Genomic DNA, 9,310 nt, shown 5'->3' with positions numbered 1-9,310 from the left:
CAGATGGCGATGTCCAGTCAGAAGAAAACGATGATGATTATATTGATAATATCTTGATAATAGTAAGCTGTTTGTGACGAAATTTTAATTTTATTTTGTTATTGCCACAAAGCAAATTTTCAAGAACATTGAGGGAAGGAGGCTGGATAATGCAGAACTTGTGATGTACTCAATGCACTAAAGTTTTTGCCATTGAGGCAAAAAAAAAAAATCTTGCTGCATTTTTCAGCATGTCATTACAAACACAATATTTTAGAATTCATCCGTATCTATAGTGCACAATAGGCTGTTCATCCACAAATAAAATAATTAGACCTGATGAAATGAGCTGAGCACCTTGGGCAGTGTACCAATGCTGCTAAAAATTGAAGCTGAGGAGGCTGAGGGGTACTTAAGTGGAATACAAAAAGTTCATGCAGGGATTCACTCTGTGAACATATTAAATTCAGAGAACAACAATGAATGATTAATGGTTTTCATTACACACTCCAAACTACAGTAATTTTCCCTTAGAGCTGAAGATGTTTATAACCCCATACTATTAGTATACATTTATGGTATTTTAAACAACCAAATTAACGTGTTGATGCTGAATACAAAAAATAAGGATTTGTATCTGTACTGCTACTGATGCTACAGATAGTTCAGGTGTGCCTCAGGATAGAAGGGGAGGCTGTTATCATCTGTGCCCCCTACAACTAAGCCACAAGCTCTACAAATGTTGTGCTTATTCAGTGTTAATGGAACCTTATGCCTCCGGCTATTTGCAAACTAGGGCAAAAAAAAAAAAAAGTTTGGGGATTTAGTGCCAGTACAAACCCCCTTTTGATACCCGACTATTGTCAGGTAAAATGAGCAGCTGAAAGGTGTGGATATTTTTGTGGCTAGCCGTACTGAATCTGTCATTGTAAAAGTGAAGTATGTATTTCAATGAATCATAAAATGTGACTTATTAAGCTTTGCAGTTTACTATTAATTGTACCATTATTTAACACAAAAAAGCATTTTTTTTAACCAATAGCTGCAGTAAGTTCTGCTAGAAGGATGTACTTCAAAGAACAGAGAAAGTCTAATACAAAGGAGAGAAATTTTGTGTCTTAAGAATGCCAAAGAAGGGCCTTAGCAGAACATTTTGATTCCCAAGGCTTGTTATTCTTAATTTGCACGAGGAAATCAAGGCCGACCTGGCACCCTTCATTTTTTTTGGCCTCTCGTTCTGTTCAAGGAGTCAAGCAGGGCTTTAATTAAATTCTTACTTTCATATAAGTATCATAAGGCCTTATGTCATCAGACTTAACACACACACACACACACACACACACACACACACACACACACACACACACACACACACACACACACACACACACACACACACACGCCCACACACAGAGCAGGAAATACAAGTAAATTCAAATTTTGAAGTGTTTTCCACTTTTCAGCACCACAGACAGTGCAGAATGTTTTCACCCAAGATTACTGACAAAAAAAACAGTGACCAAACAAAATTGCCTACCAGTCAGAATTCAGTGTGATGGTAGCCTATGTGACTTGACCTTTGATCATACCAGCTTTTGGAGTAGAACACATCTTGCCTCCATATTGTGTTTTACAATGGTGTTTCATATGTCCGTTTGAGAGCGGACTGACATTGCATTTTCTTTGAGTGTTTTATTGCAATTTTTCATCCCTCCACTAACACCTCTGATTCTATAAAAGACAGCCTCTGCTGTCTCGCTTTGGTCCCACATCGTTTCCTGTGAGAAGAACATGTGTGAAAGGTAAGCTTGTATTATGTTTATCAGATTACAAGCTCCGCCTGTTGCGATTGCAACCCCATGCTAATTTGTGTTGCTCTTGAATTGATGAACCGGTATCTCTGTGTTCATAAATTTGCTCATTGTTAATAGAAGACCTGCAGAATTTTCCATTCCCATCAGCCTTTTCTCTGCAGTCACGGCCTCAGACTAATGTACCTTGCTTAATAAATTCGGCCCTGAGGTCATAAAATGATGGTCAGCACTTCATGTGACTGTGTTACAAAAAACAGTTTAATTTTAATCGTTATGTTCAGTCAAAGTGCTGAGCTGATGCAAGCTGAGAAACATCCTTTAGTGTTTATGAACCCATTTCTGTTATCTTCACTTCCACTTAAACACAATGAGCACCCTTCGTTAATAAGATATTGCCCATGGTCCCCTCAGGCTGCTCCAACACACATGCATGCGCAAGCACACACACATACACATACACACACCTCTAGGGTAAAACTCAGCTTGATAAACCAAAGTCATTCAAACCAAGCATTAACACAGCACCATGTCTGCGCCATCAAAATCAATAATGGCCCAGGGGCAAGTGCTACGGTCATATTTAAGAGAAACATGGTAGCACCAGCAGCAGTAATAACCATGTCAATGAACTCCAGAGAAAGGTCAAGGCTTAACAAAAGAATTCCTCCTTATAAATATTTAAATGTGATTAACATTAGCAGATCTAATTAAGCCATCAGTCTTTGCCCATGAAAGGGCCTTTGATTAGTCGACAAACAGAACGCCTCACTCTATTGACTCTACAAAGTGTGATGTGGGAGCTGCTGAGGAAATGGTGTGAGTGTGGGGCTTAGGGGCATTTTTGTCTTTTTATTTATTTTATTTTATGTAGGCTAACACTGAACCAAATGTAGATAATAAATTAAACCAAAATTATGGAATTGTTCTGAGCTGTTTTAAAGCAACATATATGGAAAATGCTGCCACAAAATAACCAGAATCTCAAATGTAGGTATTTGCTTTAACATAAAAAAAATACTGTTATACTGATTGCACTAAAGTATTTTTAAAAAATATTTTCATGTACCCAAACACCACAGAAAATGGTGGTAACATAATGATTAGTCTCTCAGGGCAAGCAGGGAAAACAATGCTTGTCCAGTGAAATCTAAAATTATACTTTAATTAAAATATACCAAAGTGAAATTTATTTCTCTCCTTTCATCTCAGTGTTCAATCATAAAGCATCTTGCATGTTTGTATCCCCCTTCCTGATTTCTTATTATATTTGTATATTTGTCACACCTAGATCATTGAATACATTTTAACATATAATAACAGGAGCACATAACAAAGATAACCTGAGTAAATGCAAAATACAATTTTTAAATGATGATTTCATTCATTAAAGAAAAAAGCTACCAAAACCTACCTTAATTGAAATTAATGCCATCTTGTGGACTCAGATTCCATTGGAATACTAGAGGGTTAAAGTTTTGATGGCGTATCTATGCCCCTTTAATAATGGCTTGAGTTTGTCAAGCTGAGAGCCCAGCTGTTTTTTTTGTGAATGTTTGTACATGCACACTGTAGATAAACCTCTTGTCTTTAACAGGAGACTGAGGGCTCTACTTTCACTGCTCTGAGATCAGTCATGATCTGCACGTTGCGAGTACAGAGCAAGTAAGGTGAATAGGTACAGGCTGTACCAGCACTTTCAGATTAGCATCTCTGAGCACTCACTCGGTTGACTGAAGATTAATCAGCTGTTTCGCCAGTGCAGCAATGATATTGATCCATATAACACAGATGGGGAACTTTTTTATGCTGAATAATTACTTTTGCTTTCCATACCTTATGTACAATTTGACAGTGATACAATTTTATATGTAGTGAAGCATTTATATAGCGTTGTTCTGCTGCTTTGCTACTTTACTAAAGGAACAGCTCTAAAAGAAATTCCTCCACCACTCGTCACAGTCAGGTAATGCTAAATTTTTATAACTATTAAAAGTAATATATTTTAATTTTAAAATGATAGCATTAATGTGCATTTATCTTGCTTAAACATTTTCAATTTGCTGAGTATATTAGTCAATATAGCACCTCATTCCAGTGGCAAACTACAACTACACCCAGATGGGTTAATGCATGGTGCTGATTGTGCAATAGTGTCCCCTGGATTGTACAGATGTTCGTGTGTGTTTGTGATAATGACTCCACAGTGCCTACCCATCCCAGTATGACCCAATCACCAACATTAAAAGGAGATAATCATGTCAGAGTGTGTGTCTGTGTTCTGAATGCCTCAAGGCACTTTCCACAGCTAGGACAATGAGTTATAAAACACAAAGCACGCTTTAATGTATGTGTGTGTATGAATGTGTTTAAACGTGCAATATCGCTGTTTGCCCTCCAGCCCTCCGCTTACAATATGTGATTGTGCATGTGCAAGAGTTATAGCTATTGTAAATAATGAATGACCGTGTCCCCAGTGTGTGTATGCTTGTATTTGTTTGAACAAGTGTGTGCGTTTAACCTTAACTGCACGTGTTCATGTGTTGAAGCACCTCACATGGCAAAAGGAGGGCAACTGCAGAGTACATTTCCGTCTGTGCATGTGTAGTTCTCATCAGGAGGGACAATGTGGGCACACTGTATATAAATGGGCCCCAGTCACCCCAGTGACTTGGGCCTGAGGACAAAATTAACGCTCCAGGCACCAGCTGCACACCACATTGCAGCCAAGGCACAGCACAAGTTGTAAGTGTAAAGTAATTTAAATCCTCTTCTGAAGGGTGAGAAAACATTTTTTACAGTTGTGGGGATTAGTCTAAACTGGCTTCTTGCAGGTCACGGATGGATAGGCTTATGCGGGGCCATGTAACAGGTTTAGTGGCCACTGGCTTATGGCATTCTCTAACATGTAGTGACTCTAACCTTCACATGAGACAAACTTATTGCTTCTGGAAATGTTGGTTAGGCCTTTCATCTGTTCAGCCTGTATTAATGAATGAATTTATGGCAATTACTTATCCTGCAGTTGCCATATTTAAGCTTTTTTTTATTGCATTACAATGAAATATGATTTTGTAGTATATTATCATAATACACAGAGGATAGCAACAGATTTCAGCCAGTCGGCTGGTATTTCTACATTTTTTTTTCAGATAATCTTTTAATATTTCCAGCTGTAGTTTTACCTTTGTCGCTACTGCAAGTGTGTAGAACCTACTGAAGTTATAGTTGGTAGTGATGTAAAGCTGTATAACTAAAGCAACCAACTTCCTGTTCCTGCAGTTCCTCAAATGGCCACTTGAGGCTTTAGACTTCTATGTTAAAATGCCCACCTTGAACAAAAATAACATGCTTATAGCCTAGTACAACACAGTATCTATAGCTAATTCAATAATACTGCACACAGAGTGGATTTTATTTTTATTTTTAAATTTTTTTGTCTCCAACTAGTCCACCACCTGCTCGCTGTGCTTTGACTTCAACTACTTCGAGTCAGTTGTCTTGTACCATGCCAGAAGATGGCTATCCGACCTCAGTTCCTCTCTGTTGTGCTCATCCTCTTTTTCTCACACAGACACCTTAACCAAGCACTGGGTGATGTAGGTGAACCTGAGTGGGGGCGACACCAGTAAACTGGCATTTCACCACAGGAAATAATACCCTAATAAGTGCAATCATGGTATCAATCACAAAAGCACACAGGCTCTTTACTGAAGAGCCAGAGGCATTGGAAATTAATATCATTAATTTATTAAACAAAGTCTAGAGCTGCAACAAAAGAAGGGTTAAGCCAAAGGGTAAAACTAATTGGTTGTTAAACAACCAAACAACCAAGAGCTAGGGTCAGACTGCTAACAGCTAATCTAAACATGTGAACTCTATTTTTCACATACCTGTAAGCATTGCTGCCATCTGCAACCAAGATGAGAGCAAAATGTTAGGGAAGACCAAACAACAGGCCACAGGTACTCCTTATAATCAAGCTTTGATTAGGGAGCTGGGGGAGGAGTCAATGTTCATGCTGCATTCAAAGCATTACACAGGAGTGGAATATTTTGCCATAGACATACACACTTAGACCGCCGCCATATTGGATGTGGCAAAATCGGCAAACATGACAGAGATGCTGTGCTCTGGTGCTGCGTGGCGTTGTTGGAACCATTATACAGTCAAAACGGGATCACATGGCTTTACCTTTCACAGGTAAGACTGAAGAATTGATTTGATCGTATTTGGCCATTCTAGCATTTTGAAAACAGGATTTTCAGACGCTGCAGTGACACTATGGAGTCCTGCGGTGCACCTCCAAACAATGAAGTCAATCTACATTGGGCCGAACTAACTACTCTGATACAAATACAGACTGATTAAGGTCAAATCAGACCTGTTTGCTGCTGAGTATTTTTGCATTTGTGCTTCTTGGCCCTTGTTTTTGTGTAGTAGTAATAGGAGCATTTAATTTCTGAAGCACTTTACAAAAATTGGATACAGCGCTTTTTTTATTGTTGTTTTACCTTTTAACTATAATTTTTTATTGTATGCAATAACATGGATTTATAATTTTAGTATACAGTTTTACTGTTTAAAGAAAATGAAGTAGATCAGTTTGTATTGCAGTTTCTTATTTTAATTTGTAAACTTTGTTCATTTTTTTTCCTTAAAGATCGTCATTAATACTTAAATTGATAAAAATCGGTGAATAAAAAATGCCTTTTTGAATTCATAAACCTGCAGATGTTATATCTACATGTCAGGATCTGGTTATTGTAGACGTTTATCATCACAGTAACAGTGTTACAAACATCAGTAGCTGTAAAGACTCATAAAAACATTAGAAATACAAATAGGCTGCACCCTATAACATACGTGGATTTAACATTTTTAATTATCAGAGGGAGTTAAGGAAGTATTTTGTGCCTGGCAGTTTCCCAGTGTTTATTAGTGCATATTTGAATGTGTGAATGAAACGCACTAACTAAATAACTTTGTAGAAAGGCGCTTTATGAAGTTCAGTCCATTCACTTGGATTAGTTTATATCACAGATCTGCCACATTCAATATGGTGGACGCGCTGACGTGTCACAGCAACAGGCCGCCTGCTCAGTGTGGCTGCTTATCTATGTCTTTGGGTGCAAAGAGATGTTTTTAGCAGAGCGGCTCTGAGGCGTGTGACCAGGCCTTACCAGCAGGCTGATTTTCCATGATTTTTTTTTCTCTCCAGTGCAGTGGAACTAGGAATGTGCAAATATTCACCCTCTAATTTCAATGACAGCTCTGGCTTCCAGCAGCTGTGTGTTTCCAGTAGGTTGTGAAGCTGCTTGAGTTTAAATACCTGGGGTCAACCATCCAAATCAACTGACAGTAAAGAAGAGAGTGGGTGGAGACGAGTGTCAGGGGTGAATTGTGACAGGATGGCAGCAAGAGTGAAAGGGAACGTTTGCAAGATGGCAGTGAGACCTGCTATGATGGATGGTTTGGAGACGGTGGCGCTGACATAAAGACATGAGGACAACTTGGAGGTGGCAAAGCTCAAGATGTTCGGATCTTCACTGGGGGATGGACAGGATTAGAAAAGAGTCCATCAGAGGGACAGGTCTGCTCATAAAGGCGAGGCTGAGATGGTTTGGACATGTGCAGAGGAGAGATGGTGGCTCTACTAGACAAAGGGTGGAGCTGCCAGGCAGGAGGAAAAGAGGAAGACCTCTGAAGGTTCATGGATGGGGTGGAGGAGATGCAGAGGGTTGACATGAGAAGGGAGGAGTATTTCCTTCCAATTACAGTTGGTCTTTGTTTCTTCCTGAAATTTCTCCCTTCTGCAGTACACTTGGCATGGGTGATGTAGATTATTAATGATGAAAACAAAGAGTGCAAACAAACATGGATTCCCTCCTCTGTGGGCAGATGTTTAGACTGTGGCCACAGTAACTTCAACCTATAAATCACTGACAGGACAACCTGTCTGTTACTCACCTGTCACACCTTTTCTCTTTTCTTTTAATTCATTACTTTTTGTGCTAATCCAATAATTAGTAAGAATAATGTTTGACACCATGTGAAAACCACTGTGCTAGGCCAGGATGTCCAGGAATTCTGGACTGGAATATCGGAAAATATTTGTGACATTTCAGAGATTTAAATTCAGTGCTTGTCATGTGTTTCTATTGCACACATTCTATTATTTAACTTGGAATATCTGAATTAATTCACTTATGGCTCAGATTCAATAAAGCAAAATAAAACTGACTAAACTTTTGGGGTTTTTTGTCTTGTAGTATCAGAGGCACGTACACGGGAAAAGAACCCATGGGTTTACTGTGGAGCATGCGGCCCGTCCCGGGCAGCCGCCCTGGCCTCAGGTAATGAGTGTTCAGTCTTCTAGGCGAGCTCGTGGCATGGCGCTATAAATCAGTTTTAATTATTGGATCAACATGTCATCAGTCTGCATAAATGGCAAACAGCAAAGGCTGCTAGTCTGTGTTACAGATACAGACAGAAATCTGACACTTAGCCAGTAATGAGAGACTAATACAGGAGAAATATTCTCTCTCCATGATCACTGATAGATTCTGATTTGCTTTTATTAACGGGGCGTCTTCCTCGCATGCAAAAGTTAGTCATGGAGATCCACAGGAGGTGGGTATCTGCAAATGTATGCCGTGTCTTCTAATATTACCTTAGGGAAGCATGAGTAATGTAAATGGGACTGGTCCCAGTACAGAACCCTGTGGAACTCCATGACTAACTGTGTGGGCTGTTCTTTATTTATTCTCTCATGTCATTACTGTTCAGGTTAAGGAAGCAGAATGTGTGCACCCCCATGGTGGTCAACATCTCAGTCCACAGTGGACACGAGGGCTTCAGGGACCGGGCCCCTCTGGCCTCAGCAGTCACAGAGAGATGGTACATGGGTCCTGGCGTCCAGAGGATTGATATTTGGCACTCTCCGTGGTACCAGCGCGGTTCTGTGGGCTGTGCATTTGGCGCTCTCCGTGGTACCGACGCGGTTCTGTGGGCTGAACATTTGGCGCTCTCCGTGGCACCAGCGCGGCTCTGTGGGCTGAGCATTTGGCACTCTCCGTGGTACCAGTGCGGCTCTGTGGGCTGAGCATTTGCCGCTCTCCGTGGTACCACCTCGGTTCTGTGGGCTGAGCATTTGGTGCTGTCCGTGGTACCGGCGCGGTTCTGTGGGCTGAACATTTGGCCCTGTCCGTGGTACCGGCGTGGTTCTGTGGGCTGAGCATTTGGCGCTGTCCGTGGCACCGGCGCGGCTCTGTGGGCTGAACATTTGGCGCTGTCCGTGGTACCTCCATGGTACCAGCGCGGCTCTGTGGGCTGAGTATTTGGCGCTCTCCGTGGTACCAGCGCGGTTATGTGGGCTGAACATTTGGTGCTGTCTGTGGAACCGGCGCAGTTCTGTGGGCTGAGCATTTGGCGCTCTCCGTGGTACCTCCGTGGTACTGTGAATGCTGCAAAGCATTCACAGTAATAAGTACATCAGAGGAACTGCTCAGGTTGAGGGT

Source organism: Archocentrus centrarchus, chromosome 23 (assembly GCF_007364275.1).
Source record: "Archocentrus centrarchus isolate MPI-CPG fArcCen1 chromosome 23, fArcCen1, whole genome shotgun sequence".
Lineage (NCBI taxonomy): Eukaryota > Metazoa > Chordata > Actinopteri > Cichliformes > Cichlidae > Archocentrus > Archocentrus centrarchus.
The sequence above is the reverse complement of the archived record's forward strand: the minus strand, read 5'-3'. Positions refer to the sequence as shown.